This window comes from Haliotis rufescens, unplaced genomic scaffold, assembly GCF_023055435.1.
Source record: "Haliotis rufescens isolate VD_foot unplaced genomic scaffold, xgHalRufe1.0.p SCAF_18, whole genome shotgun sequence".
Classification (NCBI taxonomy): domain Eukaryota; kingdom Metazoa; phylum Mollusca; class Gastropoda; order Lepetellida; family Haliotidae; genus Haliotis; species Haliotis rufescens.
This window is the reverse complement of record NW_025963868.1, coordinates 11,323,714-11,345,014: the sequence shown is the minus strand read 5'-3', so window position 1 is coordinate 11,345,014 and position 21,301 is coordinate 11,323,714. Positions and strand designations below refer to the sequence as shown.

The 21,301-nt window shown below is 37.9% G+C and overlaps 1 protein-coding gene across 1 annotated transcript in view; it reads left to right on the top strand.

Moving 5' to 3' along the window:
- LOC124128706 overlaps positions 1–21,301 on the top strand; it is a 59,171-nt gene that overhangs the window by 32,889 nt on the left and 4,981 nt on the right. The window lies entirely within an intron of this gene.

Sequence of the window (21,301 nt, the reverse complement as noted above, 5' to 3'; positions counted from 1 at the left end):
TGCCGGGATAGGGAGAAACGTACTAGCTACGACTGTGTATAGTTGTAATATAGCCGAACCTATCGTTTTAGTCATGGTAGCTCACAGTCTAGACTAGTCTTCGTCGGTCATGTTATCAATTTTTTTCGATGGTATAATTTTCTCCCAAATATTGGGAACATTTTCCACCAGCTACCAAAGCAACGAGTCTTTCTCTATGTTTATCTAAAGATTTATCTACATTTTGATCAACATGATCTTCTTTGAGCATTTATTTGATGAGTTCGTCGCATTCCATAATGTAATACCTAAGGAGATATTTAAGTCTAACATAATATAATATGGCATATCCAATACATCCCGTAATAATGAACTGTTGCAAAAGAATGATGATTTCGAGCCACATTGTATGTCATATTAACCGCTAATGTTCAATTTATCGTAATTTTGCTACATTTTGCTACATTTTGCCATAATTTTGGTACATTTTGCTAAGCAATTGCATAAGCAGCTGGTTGATCGGTTTTTAATAAGAGTTTACAGTGCTTCGTTGCCGCTAACAGTTTTCTGACTTTATCTCGTTTGAGCTTGGTATAAATAACATCATTTTCGCATAAACATTCCTCGAATGAATCTCGATCTTTGCAATGAAAGAGTGCTACCCATTTGGTTTGCTCTCTCAGATCTTTCAGGACAGAGTTGTATTTTTGAGTAAGTACCCAAACGCTATGCTGAGTATGCCGTCTGGAGAATGCTAAATACGAAAGCATATCTTTCTTTTTTGTGAGTTCTTTACTCGCGCTGCGGTCGTCTATTACGAAAAGGGTTGATTCCCCTTTGTATTTTTTTCGTGACATACTCGTAAACAGTCTTGTAAACGATCGCCCGGATCGACTCTGTGTACCCCGTCGTCATTCATTACCCAATTTCTCGATAGGTATGTTTTATTAACGCTTATAGTCGGGCACAGAATAATAATATGATCGAAAACGTCCCGATAATGAATGCACGTTAAACCGCCGTCGGTCTTTGAGATAGCTTGCATAATGAGATGTGAATCGTATCCCCTAAGGTTGTGAAACACAACGGGGATGGGTATTGTTTGAGAATTCATTTTTAGTTTCAAGTTACACTCGTTGTGCACGGCTCTCCGATAATTACCCGTGACGTGACAATGATCTCTTACGGAATCCCCATCCAGGGGTTTATTACAAACATGACAACTCGTTGACTTCTTATAGGCCCTCCAATCATCCCTCGTCATACACATGGGTTTCTTACACGATAATTTTTCCCTGATTATTTTCTCTTCATTTTGTAGATATTCTAGGAACTTTCCCGCTGCATCGGGACCTCTGTAAATCACGGGCGTGTTTGTTTTCCCATCATACCTTACAACTATATATCCAAACCCACAAGGAATATGTTCTTGAGTTTTGTACGTAAAACTACTATCAGTATTGCGTTCAGTATTTTCTATGGGTTTGAGAAGCGCTTCGAAGTTGGCCTAAATTACGTACGGTACTGGCATTTGATTACAATAATGCTCAAATTTTAATATATGTTTTCCCTATTTAGGCATATTGATCCTGATAGCGGTCTGTCCAACACCTCTACAGTCTTCTTTATGCGCTTCTAATAGATCTTGTCTACTGTACCCATGTAGGCATCTTTCGCAGAAATATTTCTTTTCTTTATGTTTTGTTTGATCGTATAATAGCCTGTTTAAACTCTTTATCCACGTATAATGATATTTTCCATCTTTTTCGATCAGAAATGAATTGATTCTGGGGATATGTTCCGGAGCGGAGCTTATCCTGTGTACAACAATTCCTTTAGAATGTCCGAAAACATTTATAGCTAAATTATTTTGCTTTTCCACCTTATCAATTTGTGATATTGGTGTAGGTTCTTCTATACCATCGAAGTTGAGTCCATCGTTTTGGGGATAGCTAGAAGGTCTATTTGCAATTTTAGAATCTACGGGGAACAATGCAGATCTTATCATCATTCTTAAACAGTCATCGGATTTATTTTTTACGTTAATTATGTTTTTTTTCTTTTTATAATACGGGGGTAAATCTATATATGAACCACCTTTGAAGGGCATATAATTTGCTATATCTAAATATAAACTATCGATTTTATCCACACCCCAAACCGAACCTCTATTAGTCCAGCGTTCTAAAGTTTCCTGTATTCTCTGAATTGATGTATCTAATGATGCGTTTATAGTATCGGATTCGGTTATAACTTCTTGATTGCTACGGAAATATGGATCGGTATTTACTGTGCTATCGTCTGTGTTATTTTTACTCATATCATAATCTCTCGATAGGTATGTTTTATTAACGCTTATAGTCGGGCACAGAATAATAATATGATCGAAAACGTCCCGATAATGACTTTGTAAAATATCTAGAATAAAAGCTGTTTTTCCACAGCCCATTTGCCCGCATATGATAGCGCAGTGCGGATCTTTAGGTAAAAGATAATTAATAGATTGCTTGCATGAATCGTCCATTCTGTATATTAAGTTGCGTATCCATAATCACGTACAAATATATGTTTAATTTACCAGCCGTTTCCTGGAGCTTCGTTATCTGTATAGTGACACCCTCGCTAGCATTATCTATTCTCCTCCCACTGCTGTGTAGTTGGTCATCGTCCTTTGTTCGCATGTCTAGCCATAGAGCCTACTTCGTGGTGAGGTATTCACCCATCGATACACTCCCGAGAGACAGATCTTTCACGACCGCGATAACTTCCAGGCTTCGTTTTATAGAAGGAAGTTTTTTAATCTCATCCCACTGGTGATACGCTAGCATTCCTTGGCTATATAGTTGATTAGGAACGCCCTCGATAGTCAATTCTACTTTTGTAATCTTGGGATTGTAGAACTTCTCGGTATTTCTTTTAAATGCATCGGAGGGGTCCTCGAACAACATTAAAATACTCTTCAACAACCTCTTGGGGACGTTTAGATTGATTTTCCACATCGTATCTTTTTTAGTCCCTTGTGATCTTTCCGTGTCGCAGCATGCGATCATACAAAATGGCTAAACTTCCGGTATAATGGTTACGAATTTGTCTGGCTAATTCGGGATCCGTTATCATATCGTACTCCAGCGAGATATTGTCAATGGAATAGCTATCATCTTCACCAGATCTGATTACTCTACCATAGTCATTAAAAGTGAGTTCGTATTCTAACCTATCGCCTAGGGATGCTTGATAAAAGGGCATGTGGGAATCTAGTAATTCAAAGTCTAGGGGAATATAGAATCGGTTACCTCATGCGTCGGCAACGGCCTTATCTTTTACGACGGTACCATCACCATTTTCAGCGCCCACGTGCAGTCTCAATGTGTTCCGATTACAAATATCTTAGTACTGTAAGTTTTCCCGCTCTTTATCCCTTCTCCAGAGATCCATGTAGCAATAGTATACATCGCTATCGTCGATACTCAAAACCTCATTACCGCTAATTTTAATGGCGATTTTCTTAACGATAGCATGACCTATGTTCTGAACGGGCTCCCTGTTAACGTCTGTAGAAGTCAAAATAATCGTAAATGCTAGTCGGACAGTTCCTGGAACTAACACATCGTGTGCGCCGAGATTAGGAAAGCGAACCAGAAGCGTTTGATTCTGATCGATGGTACTAGGGTTATTAGTTATAGTTACAGACTGACAAGTTGCTTGGACCCCTAATGGATCTCGAAGTCTACGTTGTGGGTTTAACTTGCGTCCGTATTGCAAAGACATTGTTATATTGAAATTATATAACCATATGTTTAATAAAAAAATGATCTAGATGATTTAGATAACCCGAATCCAATCGAAGAGGGTACTGATGAAACCAGCTTTATGAATCTTAACGATGAAATTTTGAACCCAACAGTAAATGATGAACTTTGGAAACCAGCCGTCAATGATTATTACGATACCTTTAAAGATGATAGTCCTATTGTTCGTGACTATTCAAAGTTTGAGATAGATAGTAAAGGAATATTGCGACTGCGTGGCGCTCCGGATATTGACCTAATGCATTCTTGTACTCGTAAGCCCCTAGTCTTGTCTAAGATAGCCGGTAAACACGGTATCAGCACTGTTCGTGATAAATTAGGTTTTGTAGACTACTCACGACTTTCCTTGAAGACTACTAAGGTTCTTAGGACTGTGCGTACTGAACTCGTTAACAACACAGATAATTTGGAAGCTTCCTCGAAGGTTGCCTCGGATGGACTCGAAGAAATCTTTGGTACCTACTACGATAATTCCACGGTCAGTGTATCACCATATTCGGAGTTCAGTATTAGGGAATTACGAGGTCTTGATAAGGCAATGCGAACAATGCGGGGAGAACTCACCCAAAATATGGCCAAGATATCCGAAATCGATAAGCATATAGTTTACGAGAAAACGAAACTTGAACAGGCGGGCGATGAGTTCAGTAGACGCCGCGTAGCGGAAAGATTGCGTAACTTAGAAGACGAAAGATCGGCCCACCTCGAGGCTGCTTCCACTAATAGAGAGGCACTTCGTTAGCAAATCAGTCATATTCGAGAAACTATCGATCGAGTCCTCAACGATGACACTACACTGGCCGATAAAATTAAAACATTGTTCAGAGAACAGGGAATAACAATTGCCAGTATTTTAACTGCGTTGGGATTTATTATATTGACTTTGACTCTCGCGTTAACCGGCGGCACAGGTGGTACAGGTGGTGGTGGATCACCGCCTACGTCGGATGGTATAAAAGAGTGGATAAAAAAGCATTTAAAAGCATTAGGTTCAGCACTGGGAAAGCTCGCTGAGAAAGCCGGGGCCGCACTTCCCGGTATAATAGGGAGTGTTGTTTCCTGGCTCTTGAATTTATTAGCTAAGACCACCACTTGGCTTAGTCAAAACTTGTGGGCACGGATCGTAGCAATTGCAGGGCTGTTATACGTATCCGCTAAGAACTATTTAACCAAATCATGAGTAAACCAACCGCAACTCCACCTCATACAAGTGCTGTTATGCTGTTGATATGTTGTTGATTTTTAGCCGCAATATGCGGTGACACATGTGTTTGTGCGTTAGTAGATGGTTGAGCGATAGTTGGTGTTTGTGGCTTGATTATTCCCTTTTCGCCTGTGATTGTTGGCGTCATTAATTCGACGTTAATATCTGAATTTACACCTGGTTTTTGTTGATCGGTAGCAATAACAATTTTATTATTATAACCGATCACTTGACCGATCTTAAGTTCCATATTACTCGGAGACATGTATAATCCCGGCGTATAAACGTAGTCTACTTTGGATTGAGCGTACTGTATTACATCTTGAAAACGTTTTATAGACGATGGTATGTCAACTGGTGAATTAATGGCGTCCTCCACGTTTGCGACAGACTGTTTTTGCGCATCGAGCGCCGTCCCAGAACCGATGATGGACGTTCGTGTTTGCGATTGTGCACCGAGAATTGCCCATACATAAGTTCTTATCGATTCATTAAATCTTACAACTCCTGGGTTAGTAAAATTATTTTCCGTTTTATCATTAAGAAATCCATTCCAAGCGTTTGCGGTATCGTTCATTTGTATAAATTTTGTAACAATATAAGCCAAACCACCCTTAAAACTCATAAGAGAACCTCTCCAATCGTTACTCGAAAGTTCCCAGCAATGATTAAGATTATGCAATCTTACAAAAAGATTGTCTATCTGTAAGAATTTAAATGGATCGAATGGTTGATGAGTTTTTGAAACTAAATCATCGCTGACTTCTTTAACAGTTCTTTGTCTGCTATACGGAACACCTAGACCATGGTTTGCTCCTTTAATGCGCCAATCTTTACTCGTAGAAACATTAAATTCATTACAAATACGCTCATACGCAGACCTATCATAATTATTATTTGTGGAATTCCACGCTCGATCATGCGGTAATGGAGCACTAATTTCTTTAAGTATACGTCTAATCTGATAGTACACGTGAAATGATATAACAGACTTATTTAGTTCAAATCCTGGGAATAAAGAGATACGCCACATCCCGTTGTGGCACTCCATATGGCAAAGTTTAACTGATTCTGCCAAAATTGCATCGGATTGTGAAACCAATCGTGCACCATTTTATCGCTAGTTGCCTTGACTCTGTACTTTTCAAAGATATCAGGGAATTTAACGATAAATTCAGCACCAGAGGCAGTTACTATAATCGACTGATTAGTAAAGTATCTCGATTTCATATTTAAGTTATGATATAGTATCATTGAATATTTAAAATGTATGTTACACTCCCGATAATAACAAATGGTCAGTCTATTCAACTGCTTCGTACTATCGATAACTCGGCTGGACAACTCGAAGTCGCTCTCTGTGACATAACGTATTACCCTCGGTGGACCAATGTAAGTGATGCGAAAAGAAATAATGAGATGTATATATCAGATGAAAAAAATCTAAATGAAAAATTTTTGGTATTACAGCGTATACTCACTCAAAGATGAAATTTTTAAGCCTAATGGAATTAGTCTAACACAAGATGAGTCGAATGGGACAGTGAAAATCAACACTGGAGAAAAAGGTGTACGGATTGTAGGGAACTTATCAGCTACACTTTGATTTACACGCGGAATTATATCAATATTCAGGTCAACATTTGATGGAAATACATTTTCCGATTTAGTTCCCTATAAAGAGTTGTGTATCCATCTTGATCAAATAAGTACGACGGATAATATTCAACTCGAAAGTCCTTTAACTCTGCTCAGATCTATTCCAGTGAAAAATGAAAAATATAATAGCGGTAGAACGGAATCTTTCTCACAATTACAATATAAAAAATTAAAGCATGGTATTATTTCAGACCTTAAAATTTCTGTATTAGATGTAAAACACCAACCTGTACATATAGGATACTTAAGTGTAACACTCCATATTATAAATAATGGTTGATGCATCAGGCCCTGGAACGCTCAGACAATGTAATACAATTGCGCTTTCCGATCTCGGAGACACAGAAAGATTTGGTAAACCCGGTACCGATGGTAAGTTATACGCTTTACACTTACACGATAATGTATACAAGCAGAAAGAAGTTACATTCACGGGTAATCTAGAAGATTTAAGCACTGTCGAGGTTGTTAGTAGACTCCTTAAGAAAAACACTTCGTACAATCTTACTCGCAACGACGATAAAAAATGGACTATGGTCGAAGCAAACATCGAGTGGCTATTGAATATCGTCATTACCCCACCGTATGTGATGATGGGTAAGGCACATTTAACTAAGATAATAAATAGTGGCATCGTACTCACGGCTTATATCCCATCAAAACGAAAAAGTGTGTTAGTTTCTCCCCTGCCAGAAAACCCAGGTCATATGTTATATAGTCGTTCGGCAATCCAAAACGTTAGTTTAAATTTGGTTACTGAATTCAATGAAATTAAAGTTAACTTGAGTGCAATACCTAATCTTTCTACGCTTATTATTGAAGTCTTGTTCGGGGATGTACCGGTAGATGCCTTCGAAATATTACCAGGTCTATCGATTAAATGGCTCAAGAAACACGAGCGTTAACGTTGCAATATTATTCATATTGGAGCATCACCCGTTGCAACCCTCGAGGGGGTCCAAATTATTAAAAGTGGTAGTATTTCGCTTACTAAGATATGCTTGCCGTATAATATACATTTGATAAGGTTGATGTATACTCTCAAAACATTTAAGCAAGACCAATTAAAGACTATTATATGATCGTAATATACACTATGAGTTTATATCCAGCGCTCGATGAAGCATTTGAAAAGATGGATACTGTTGATGGATTTCGATTACATCAAGTAAGCGACATAAAACATCGAATAGAGAAGGATAGGGAGTTGAGACTTGGATTGTATAAAAAGTATCGCAGAGCCGTGAATGCTCTGGACAGAGTTGACACCTCGCTTGTAGCAGCTAGCATGGGACTCGGTGTAGCAGGTGTTGGTTTACTATCAACTATAATCGCCGCACCTATCGTGCTCGGCATGGAAATAGCGGCTGGAGTCTCGGGACTGGCAGGAATAGCGATAAAATTCATTTCTCGTAGGTTACAAAAGAAAGCATTAAAACACGATAGTATTTGGATACTCGCCGAAGCAAAGTTGAACAGCATTGAGGATCATATTTCGACAGCAATGGTCGATTGTAAGATATCTGAGGTTGAGTTTCATTTAGTGTTGTCAGAACTCACCAAATACAATGCAATGAAGCAGGAGATTCGATCAAAATCTCGAAAGACCAATGGTATTAGCGAAGACGAGAAAAAAAAGTTCATTGAACAGGTGAGGCAACAAGCGCGTCAATTATTCCGTGCCCAAACCAAAGAACTGGTTGGAGATTAAAAATAGATTGCTTACTATCGTTAGATCACATTTAGACAAATGCTTACATAAATATATATAATAATGGAGACAACAATCGAAAAAGCCATTAAATGGAGAGAATTACCACAAGGTTTTTATTATATCAGTGATGTCAAACCAACCAAATACGGTTATCAATTGTTTCTTATCAATTTACAAGAAGAGTGTAATTATATAGTCTGGTCTCCTAGTAAAATGAACGAAGAACTTAATAAAAAAGTTGAATATCGCTTTATTGATAAAAATAATAAAGAATATTTTTATTACCATTTAGGCTCATCTAAAGCAATGATTGGCCCCAGGTATTGGTGACCTAGAGCCAATTTAACTTAATCTCATGACTATCGTTGAATCGCATCATCATTTACACATAAAAAATGCCCCCTGTAGTAGCAGCATAGGTATATGAATCTGGCTCCAGTGGAGTTGCGGCAGAACCCCCATTACCTATACTACTCGGCGACATGGGAGAAAGGATGTAAATTAACAACTAAATATTTACTTACATCAGTACCAATTGCTTATCCCTCTATGAACTGCGAAATGTGTATTATGCAATTTTTATATTTAATGTTACTCGATGCATTCTTGTATTTGTACAGTACTTGTGATTTTGAACCTTTCGTTCAACGAAAAAACAGACAGAAAAGAAATTACTATTATCTTGATCAGGGCTATATTGGCTCATAATAGGCCCATCAACATGGGCAAGTAATATTTACTTGATTGATAAATGTGCTCGAGTTGGTCCAAAACGAATGGTAAAATTGCCCCGGGGCATGCATTCCATAGCCCACATCAGCAAAGTGCGAGGTGCACGTGCGAAAGGCTCGGGGAACACATTTCACGTGCTTCACGCAGGGCCGACTAACACAGTGTTCTCACAGTTGAGCATAGACTTCCTGAATATTTTTCAAAATACCTTTAACAAAACAATTTTTTTAAGCATTTTAGGTGCTATAAAGCCGGGATCAAACTTTTAAAATTTGACAGTTAGACCCTGCGGGCTGCGCCCTTAGCTATATAGGGATCTAACTGTCAAATTTTAAAAGATATCCCTGCTTGGAGGGATCTAATTTATTCATATACCATACGCTACCGTGTTTTTACAGCTCACTATCAAATAGTTATGATAGTGAGCAGTAAACTCATGCTCATGATAAAGTTGGAATCGTTCCTTTGACTGCTTTTAGCAGAAGTTTGTAATGAATACGCTGAGGTGAGATGAAATGGGGCTTACCATGAATATCCCACAGAGACACAGTCCTTGCTTTAGCCACATAATGCCGAGCACCAGGCAGGGTAACAACAAGTGCCATCTTAAACGTATGGGGTGGACGGATAGCGAACCACTTACCTTCCGGTCCAAGGCTAGATGCTCGATCCATGGTGGCGGTCTAATGAATATGGAAAAGGTTTTTTCGATTTTATTAATTCACCGAACAGCTGATCGAGATACATGTACCTATACACTGCCACCATACAGAAAGACATGGTAGCGATATATAAATTCACTCAGAATGTCTCTTCCATGACGGGCCAGCTAAATATATATTGAAATAAAAAAAAAGAAATGAAATACATCAATCTACATGCTTATGTAAGGCTCTGTAATAACGCACCTAAATTTGATGAACCCAACATTATTAACCCTTTGCTTTGGAGATTAACCCCACTTAATCCAGATTAAGCGAGACACCTGCATCACTGATTTCGCGAAAATTTCACACGACATTCCATTAGGAGATAAATGAAAAATCATCGTCTTGCGAATGAACCCTTATACGAAATTGGCTTCGGATCAGTAACTGTTATGGATCTGAAGTAAATGCGTGTGTGGTTGTTATGTAATGCCGCATTCAGCACTCTACCTGCTATATGACAGCGACATGATAGTAATCGAGTCTGGACCAGAGAGATTTAAATCGTGAACTCTCCACCCCATCGGGGTACCTTGACATCAATCAAACAAGTTACTCGATCCATTAAGTCTACTCTGATGGCCAGTATAGGTATATAAGTAGTGAAAACAAGAAAACAACGTTATCACTATCACCTGCCGTGTGACACATTATAATTTGGTTTGTTCATACATATATGGTATTAAAAACAAGCTAAAAAGCCTTACGAAGAGATTGGCACTAGGGTCGCTTTATGTGATCAGAAAATAATATTAAATGTTAAATTATACACACGAAAGGCCACTCTTGAAAATATCATATATGCCATCAGTTCTCAAACTCAGTCTTGTCTTAACAGGTTGTCTGTAGGTTCTGAGAAAAATTGTCCCTATTGAAACTTTGTGTTTTGTAAAAAAATATGGATCAAAGGTCAAAACTGAGTGCATACTCAAGATCTGAAAACATATAGCAAAGAAAGAAACTCTGGAAAATACAAGAGCTCTACCCCGGATCTTCTCGGGTCAAAATAATTATGATAATACATCCACTTAAGTGCTTCTTTACCTTGTTATGTACCCGTCGTCAAGTAAACATCTCCTTTGTGTGTCCATGTTTTCATGTAACTTGAGTTTCGGGTACGACCTCTGAAATATAAGCTGAGGTTCAACTGTGACTAGCCCAAAGCACAAACACAAATTACAAGGAAGAATAGCTGTATGTAGATAATTTCAAATAGTGTTTTTTCTTCAAAATGATCAGGTTGTGACGCAGCTAAAAGGAGCGTGAGAAAAATTTAGAGACAGAAAGTATTTCTTTCAACACACAAATATGGCCATATATATGTTAATGCCTTTAGTGTGTTCATTGTCTGAAGATACAAAAGACATAAAAACTGTTTTCTAGAGAAAAATGAACCAAAATCAGATGTATGCCGAACACTTTACATACAATATTCCATACATCAATGTATCTGGTTTCAACTTGAGTCCCTCACAACAGGAAAACCTGTATTTATCTGCATTGACTATTAGTGACAGCATAAGCACATTGATTATATACCTTCACGTTTTAAAGCAGGTAGGGATAATCTAATACGTCACAAAGCATAACCCTATCTATTTGTCACGACAAGCGTTTCTACCAGGGATTGATAAATGCCCATAAATTAAGGCAATCAACTTTTTTCTATCACTTACATCACTGAGGCAGTCATCAAGGAAACAATGCTTTGCATTGCCAATAGTACCCCCTACTTCACAAGCCATTCACTCGGATTTGTTCGTTTGTTTCTTTCTTGTTTAACGCCAGCTATTCCAGCGATATGACGGCTATTCACAAGGAAGACGTTCAGTTAACCTCTGAGCGAAAATTTTAGCATCATTGTGTTTCCTCTGCACGTGTTTGTAAAATAGATTGTCGCATAGAATCGACTGCTTTTAGCAGATATTTCTTATGATTATAGAAAGGGTTTTGATTATTTTTTTTACATAACTATATCCGTTTCATATTTCTGGTGAAAATCAGCATTGATAAACATACTTTATTACGCAAATAAAACGATCAAAACGTAACTTCATATCACGTACAATATATGATGCTATGACACTTCGCAAAACAAATCTTTCGTATGTTCGATCCTTGTGTTTGTGGGTTTCCCTTCTTAAAATTAGTTATTGTGAGGACATGCAAAACGCATGCGTAACCCTCACTTGTTAAAATTTAATGTCGCATCAGCATTATTACTGGCATATAGCGTATGATGCGTAAATCGGCATAACTACTGCCATATAGCGTATGATGCGTAAATAAAAAAAATATAAATAAACATACAAGTTTGTGCTTAAAACTTCTTGTGTATTGCACTCAGTGATGTTTCAATGTACAATCTTACACCGTTACCAAACCGAAGAGATGGCAAACAAGTGATGGGTTGGTGAGATTAAATGGGTTTTAACATTGCGTTCAAGATTATTGTACATGTATTGCGAAGTGCATGACCTGTGTGTATGTGTGTGTGTTTGTGTGCGTGTGAGCTTGTGCATATGTGTGTGGCTGCTTGTACTAGTCAGGACTATTGCCTATTTTACTAGCCCACTGAGAAACCATGCTACAGTTTAAAATGTATACCCCACTCAGACACAGTATACTGGCTCCGGGCTGACCAATCCTTGTCTTAGCCTCTTCATGACGAGCGCCAGACAGGGTGACAACGAGTACCAACTTTTAACGTCTTTTGGTATGACGCGGCCATGGATCGAACCCCAGAACTTCCTCTCTCCTGGCAGACGCTCTACCACTAAACCACGGAGGCAGGCTGAATGCAATATATAATCTCATTGTAAGTTCCCATCATGCTTGAACAGCACGTGATGCACGAAACCACCACTAATGGTTGTGAAAAGTGAAAATACGTGTATTGGAGAGCAACGAAAAACAGTGAGTGAGTGGGGTTTAAATCCAAATTTAACAGTATCCTAGTTTGGAGCTGACAAACCTAGAAGCACACTCTGGGCGACCAGGATTCGAACACGACCATAAGTCATTGTTATGTCAATGTACAATATAGAATAATGAAGTCCTGTAAAATGGAGAGAGCCAGATATCAATAATTTCATATTTTTATTTTTTATTTATCTTTTTATGATCTAGTGGTCTTACATGGATTCATGTTGTCATGTGTCATGTACTGAATATGTGCAGAGTTACGTCCCTTGGGCATGCTAGAAACCTGTGATTGTGGGTTCGAATCTCTCTTTACAATTACTGACTGACAACAACATTGTAGGTTAACAAACAGTTATTCAAAATAAGACGGATTTGTTTGCGACAACGAACACCTGATATCATCCCAAAGTAATGGTGACTCACAGGCACATGCTCATGATATAGTCGCAATCATACAATCGACCTTTGTCTATTTCTTAGAAATATGGATAGTGTTTCGTCGCTTCTATTTAGAACATAATCAATACATTGATACAATTTGAAGTCTTAGAACAGGTTGTCTTTGTACTGAAGCCAGCTCCTTTGTGGCAGTAGACACACAACTTTGCCTGTACTATAAAGCATATAAATAGCATGTGCATGTGCATTTTAGATGAGTCACTTGCCCATCGCCAAGTAAACAACTCCTTTGTGACTTCCATGTCGCTGATGTTATGTGAGTGTCACGTGAAAGATACATGGGTAGTCTACGTTTCATAAATATATCAGTTCACTAAGAGTTATGAATTCATCCAGGTGCATCCTGATGCAATTTATCTATGCTGTGTTAGTGACTTGAGAAAAACCATTGATAAAAAGTTGCATGTACATATGCCTAGCGGTTTTTTACCTGTCTGAATCCGGAATCAGTAGGCGATGCATGTTTATGTATCATAGGTATATACCGTTTGATCTCATATTAAACGAGCCGTAGCATTGTTTGTTGTTGAACGCCGCTTTCAGCCATATTCCAGCTATATGACGGCGGTCTGTAATTAATCGAGTCTTAACCAGACAACCCAGTGATTGACATCATGAGCATCGTTCTGCGCAACTGCGATACGATGACATGTATCAACCAAGTCAGCGAGCCTGACCACCCGATCCCGTTATTCGTAAGTTTGGGTTACAGAAAACCTATTCTAACCGCAATCTTCACGAGTCACAGCTGCCTCTAGTGTAGTGGGGTGTTAATTCAATATGCATTGAATGCTTGAGTGATTCATTATTTAATTTAATTATATAAATCAAACCGCCGAGAGCGGCGTTAAACAACAAACAAACAAAATCAAATTAAGTACATGTATTGCTTTCATCCATCAATCATATTATGCGTTAGTTATAATGTGTCCATTGTCAAGAGTGTTATGTGACAGTGTATTTTATTACTTGTATTTAAAAATGAACACAGTGTGTTTCTGTTGTTTCTGTCGAGATTCGGTAGACACTGCTTGCATTGTATTTTGGCAGGAATTAGTCGTAAAGAATGTAGTACTATTTAATCTAAGCAGTCGTCAGGAAGTTATTATATTTAGATACGAGTGTGATGTGTAAAAGGCCGGTATACCACGGACTAGTATGGAATATTCTGTGTTCTGGAAGCGAGTTGGACCATACGCATCTCTCACACATTTGGTCTCTCTCTCACGCTTTTTCATCCCTCCATGTGAGGATCGCTCATCATCCCTGATTCCCTGCCTAACCCATCTCGGAAACTTGACCACAGTCGCCGCTGGGTGAATATACTTTTGCTATCACCACTGTATCTTTGTATTTGACATTGACCACTGCAAGCATGAATTTTGTAATTATACTTTTGTTGATTGTATACCACTTGTTGGTTGTTTGTTGGTTTCACACAAATTTCTTTTGCGTACAGATTTCTGGATTAACATATTGTTTCAATTTGGGAATCGACACATAACAGAAATTGGAACTCGTCCGTGATCAAAAATATATCACAAATTATTTTTCAAAATTATTGGATAAACATTATATTGTCTAAGTTTGTGTGAAGCCAACAATCACTATGGTGTTTAGTGTAGAGGAATTTGTAAACCAACCTTCAGCTGAACAAGTCTCTATGCTCAAGAAGTCTGAACTGTTCGAAATGGCCAAACAGATACGAAAAAGCATAAACTGTAATTTGTTAGCTCAAGGCCACATTTTTAAGACTGAAATGGCTGCAACATTACAAACACACGCAGATTGAATTTCAGAGGTACCGAACGCTTGACATACATTATTTCATTCTAACTAAATATAACTAGTTTCAGCTTGAAACATTTCTTAGAAAATACATTTTCAAACATCTGATGACTTGCAGTTGAATGTTATGTTGGCGACAATTGCACACAATTGTTGTTTTTTGTTTCATGATGTTGGCGCCAATTGCACACTGTTGATTTTATTGTTTCACTCTGTTGGCGACAATTGCACACAATTGGTTTTATTGTTGCATTATGTTGGCGACAATTGCACACAACTGGTTTTATTGTTTCATTATGTTGGCGACAATTGTACACAACTTGGGTTATTGTTTCATTATGTTGACGACAATTGCACACAACTGGTTTTATTGTTTCATTATGTTGGCGACAATTGCACACAATTGGTTTTATTGTTGCATTATGTTGGCGACAGTTGCACACAATAGGTTTTATTGTTTCATTATGTTGGCGACAATTGCACACAATTGGTTTTATTGTTTCATTATGTTGGCGACAATTGCACACAATTGGTTTTATTGTTTCATTATGTTGCGACAATTGCACACAATTGGTTTTATTGTTTAATTATGTTGGCGACAATTGGAAACAGCTAGTTTTATTGTTTCATTATGTTGGCGACAATTGCACACAACTGGTTTTATCGTTTCATTATGTTGGCGACAATTGCACACAATTGGTTATATTGTCTCATTATGTTAGCGACAATTTCACACAACTGGTATTATTGTTTCATTATGTTGGCGACAATTGCACACGATTGGTTATATTGTCTCATTATGTTAGCGACAATTGCACAAAACTGGTATTATTGTTTCCATATGTATGCGACAATTTCACACAATTGGTTTTATTGTTTCATTATGTTGGCGATAATTGCACACAATTGGTTTTATTGTTTTATTATGTTGGGGATAATTGCACACAACTGGTTTTATTGTTGCATTATGTTGGCAACAATTGCACACAACTGGTTTTATTGTTTCATTATGTTGGCGACAATTGCACACAATTGGCTATATTGTTTCATAAAGTTAGCGACACATGCACACAATTGGTATTATTGTTTCATTATGTTGGCGACAATTGCACACAACTGGTTTTATTGTTTCATTATGTTGGCGACACTTGCACACAATTGGTTATATTGTCTCATTATGTTAGCGACAATTGCACACAACTGGTATTATTGTTTCATTATGTTGGCGACAATTGCACACAATTGGTTTTATTGTTTTATTATGTTGGGGACAATTGCACAAAATTGGTTATATTGTCTCATTATGTTGGCGACAATTTCACACAACTGGTATTATTGTTTCATTATGTAGGCGACAATTGCACAATTGGTTTTATTGTTTCATTATGTTGGCGACAATTGCACACAATTGGTTTTATTGTTTCATTATGTTGGCGACAATTGCACACAATTGGTTTTATTGTTTTATTTTGTTGGGGACAATTGCACACAATTGGTTTTATTGTTTCATTATGTAGGCGACAATTGCACACAATTGGTTTTATTGTTTCATTATGTTGGCGACAATTGCACACAATTGGTTTTATTGTTTCATTATGTTGGCGACAATTGCACACAACTGGTTTTATTGTTTCATTATGTTGGCGACACTTGCACACAATTGGTTATATTGTCTCATTATGTTAGCGACAATTGCACACAACTGGTATTATTGTTTCATTATGTTGGCGACAATTGCACACTGTTGGTCTTATTGTTTCATTATGTTGGCGACAATTGCACACTATTGGTTTTATTGTTGCATTATGTTGGCAACAATTGCACGCAACTGGTTTTATTGTTTCATTATGTTGGCGACAATTGCACACCATTGGTTATATTGTTTCATAAAGTTAGCGACACATGCACACAACTGGTATTATTGTTTCATTATGGTGGCGACAATTGCACACAATTGGTTTTATTGTTTCATTATGTTGGCGACAGTTGCACACAACTTGTGTTATTGATTCATTATGTTGGCGACAATTGCACACAATTGGTTTTATTGTTTTATTATGTTGGCGACAATTGCACACAATTGGTTATATTGTCTAATTATGTTGGCGACAATTCCACACAATTGGTTTTATTGTTTCATTATGTTGGCGACAATTGCACACAATTGGTTTTATTGTTTTATTATGTTAGCGACACATGCACACATTGGTATTATTGTTTCATTATGTTGGCGACAAATGCACACAACTGGTTTTATTGTTTCATTATGTTGGGGACAATTGCACACAATTGGTTTTATTGTTTCATTATGTAGGCGACAATTGCACAATTGGTTATATTGTTTCATTATGTTAGCAACACATGCACACAACTGGAATTATTGTTTCATTATGTTGGCGACAATTGCACACTGTTGGTCTTATTGTTTCATTATGTTGGCGGGGCGGTCGGGTAGCCTTGTGGTTAAAGCGTTTCCTCGCCATGCCGAAGGCCCGGGTTCGATTCCCGACATGGGTACAATGTGTGAAGCCCATTTCTGGTGTCCCCCGCCGTGATATTGCTGGAATATTGCTAAAAGCGGCGTTAAACCATACTCACTCACTCACTCATTATGTTGGCAACAATTGCACGCAATTGGTTATATTGTTTCATTATGTTAGCAACACATGCACACAACTTGTTTTATTGTTTCATTATAGCGGCGACAATTAAACACAATTGGTTTTATTGTTTCATGAATATATTGCATAGCTTTTCACACGCTTCGTGTCATAATAAATATTTTAGACATACAATATGTATTTTGAGACAGATAGTGTAACTACAACATTGTAGGTACTCAAAATCAGGTATTGTTTAGGTTAGGTTGTCGTTTCTTTCATACAAGTGGCAGTCTTAGATTTGTAATTTTCAAAACGTATGCATCCCATGATCTTGCATAGATTGCCTGGGTGTATTTGTCAGTAATGACCTGTTGGCAGTGTTCGAAATACCTGCCTGCCCGATCGTCCGAGACGGGTTGATTTCAACTCGGGCTGCCAGATTTTCAAATTCCACTGCCCGACGGTCGGGTTATATTTCATATGTGAAAATATTCTAAATATTTCCCGATGACAAGCATTAATTCACATGTAAAGATGAATGATAAAATGTAACCAAAAAGAAAACCCGTTAGCTTGTCCTGAAAAACATATGATTATAGTGGGCAGGCAGGTTTTGGTCAGGGCTGGCAAGTATTTCAGCTAACCAGTCCTGTGGTCTGGCTGAAATTTTTAGGAGTTTCATACCCTGGTGTTGGATAGTTTTGTTTACGATCATAGTTTACGATGCCCCACTCTAATCTTAAGGTGCATTGTAAGATGTTGAGGTGTTTTCTTTGTCATGTTTAAACTTGATACACACAGAAGAGACGCTCGTTAACATGAGATCAGATTGACATACCCTTTTTTAAATATATCCATTGTGTATCATCGGTTGTCACAAAGGCGGCCATTTCTTTTCTATTCTCAATGTCTATTGAAAAATGTCCTTGACGAGTACATGTTTACTTTGGACAAAAATAATAGCCTTAGCCAAAACATTTTGTTTAACATACAAAGGGAATCGTCTTATTCTTGCAATTCACACCAGTCTTTGTGCAGCTCTTGAAACGAATAACGCCAGTGGGAGGGGTGAGCTCGCCTTTTCGAGAGCACTCTCTGTCATCACTGTTTGATAGTGATTCATGACACATTAATACTTAATGTTATTTCAAAAAGGGTTCATGTCACATGCTCCTGATGTGGTAGGAATTATGCAGTTGACTCTCCTTTTGTCTGGGATTTCTTATGAGTATGGGTTGTATCCCATTGCCTTATCATAACGTATCATGACGTATCCATGTCTGACCAATCATATACCATACAGAAAAATCGTTGACTTTGACGTACTATACAGTCATGATACATGAATATCTTTTGGTGTGACTATTTCTGGAAGATAAATCTATTTTAATGAGGGAGATGGTAGGCAATGATGAGACAAGTCCATATTCCAAAATAAGATTCCAGTTCTGTGAACGGGGACTATTGTCGGGTCACATTCATGACAGTTCAGCTTCATGAATTCTCAAGACGAACGACACAAACATAATCCTAGATTGTATGGACAAGTCCTTTGTCGGACGTTTACAAAACATCCACATTAGCATACTATGATATTATGTTAATTAATCGCCCCAAATGAGACAGTTTACATGAAACTGCTGTTGGGGGGTTGCATGTCATCGATCCCAATTGCGTGGATTGATGTTCATGATATCAATCACTGGATTGTCTGGTCCTTACTCGATTATTTACAGACCGCTGTCATATAGCTAGAATATTGCTGAGTGCGGCGTAAAACAACATACAAACAAACAACATACATGGCAGAAACAAGTATCGCATATTAACTGGCAGCAACAAATTCTTCCTCGACTAACTATGTTCCTAAATTTAAAAAATACCAACAGCAGCAGGAAAAGAGAAACATTAATTTAAAATCAGATAATGCGAAGACTACAATAAAATATTTTCCATTCATTAGCTCCATACTGCCCTTGGGCAAGCTACCCGTGAAAATCCAGGGTGGTATATGTCTTCAGCAACCCATTCTGGCCGTAAAAGGCAATTGGCTTGTCGTAAAAGGCGACTAACAGGATCGGGTGGTCAAGCTCGCTGACTTGGTTGAAGCATTGTCATCGATACAAATTGCGTGGATCGATGCTCATGATATCAATCACTGGGTTGTCTGTTCCAGACTCGGTTATTTACAGACCTCCGTCATATAGCTGGAATATTACTGTGTGCGTCGTAAAACAACAAACCAACCAACCAACCCTTGGGCAAGCTCATGATACATACTGCTACAGGAGCTGATAACGCGCATTATCAACTCCTGAAACATTTACCGGAACCTTGTACAGAATCTCTCTTGTTACTATTTGACGATATTTGGACATCTGGTAAGTTTCCTTCATCATGGCGTGATATCATAGTTGTTCCTATACCAAAACTGATACGGGATCATACCGATCCCTCAAATTATGGACCCATTTCATTGACTAACTGCGTTTTCAAAACCATGGAACGCATGGTCAGTAATAGACTGACATGGAACTTAGAATCCAATAATTTAATAACAAATATTCAATGTGGTTTTCTTAAAAAATCGCAGTACCATTGACAATTTCGATCGATTAGAGTGATTCGTTAAGAATGCAATTGTGAACATTGTGTCTTTCTTTTTCGATCAAGAAAAGGCATATGACACTGCATGGTAGTAATGTATTTTAAAATAACAAACAAACATGCAAACAAACAAACATGCATGTATAAGTTTGTTTGTTTGTTGTTTAACGCTGTGCTCAGCAAGATCCCTGCTATATTGCGGACATGGATAAACATATCACATGCTAAGAGTGACTTGGAAAGTTCATAAAATGTTGTGGTAAACAAATTCCTTTCACAAATGTGTTCGAAAAGTCGCACACTAACACATTTAGTCACAATTACCTCACACTGTGGCAACAAACGTTGGCGATCCTTCAAGGCAAGTCAAGGACTACTGTGAAACACTATCCTCGCACGCGCACGTGTCTCGTAACATAGTTTGATTGCTCATCGAGATGATATTCGTCATTTTTAAGATTCAGAATGCAATGTCGAAACACTTCAGGTCAAATGTTAATGTGTGTAGTGTGTGTTTGTGTGTCTGTGTCTGATTCAATATCGAAACACTTTAGGTCAAATGTTAATGTGTGTAGTGTGTGTTTGTGTGTCTGTGTCTTATTCAATATCAAAACACTTTAGGTCAAATGTTAGTGAAATGTCATACACAAGAAACAGTCCTGATGTATCACCACTGCAGTGCATCAAAATGTACAGTGAACAGTGCAAGGAAAATGTCCCTTCCTGCCCATTGTCAGCTGGCTGTATCGCTCCCTGTGTTAAAACATAATCTTGATCGGTTTAATCTAAATGGTTTCATTGTCCGTTCGTGGTATTATACGACATGAAGACCAGCTTAATATACTCAATTGTCTATCAAGAACTATGTAATGTCTAAGGGTTAAAAGTGTGCAGAATAGGTTTCCTTTGCCGAGAATGTGTGCAGCCGACCATGATTGTGAACGGAGGCTTGCATCATAAAAGGATAAAAGGATAGTTTGAAAATATCATTGACCGAGAATGAGAAAAAAGGCCCTGAATTTCGTGTGACAACTATATTATAAAGTAGTCTGCGAAATGTAGGCATACACCTGAAATGATATGTATTCCGACTAATGTTACCGTACTGGACACTG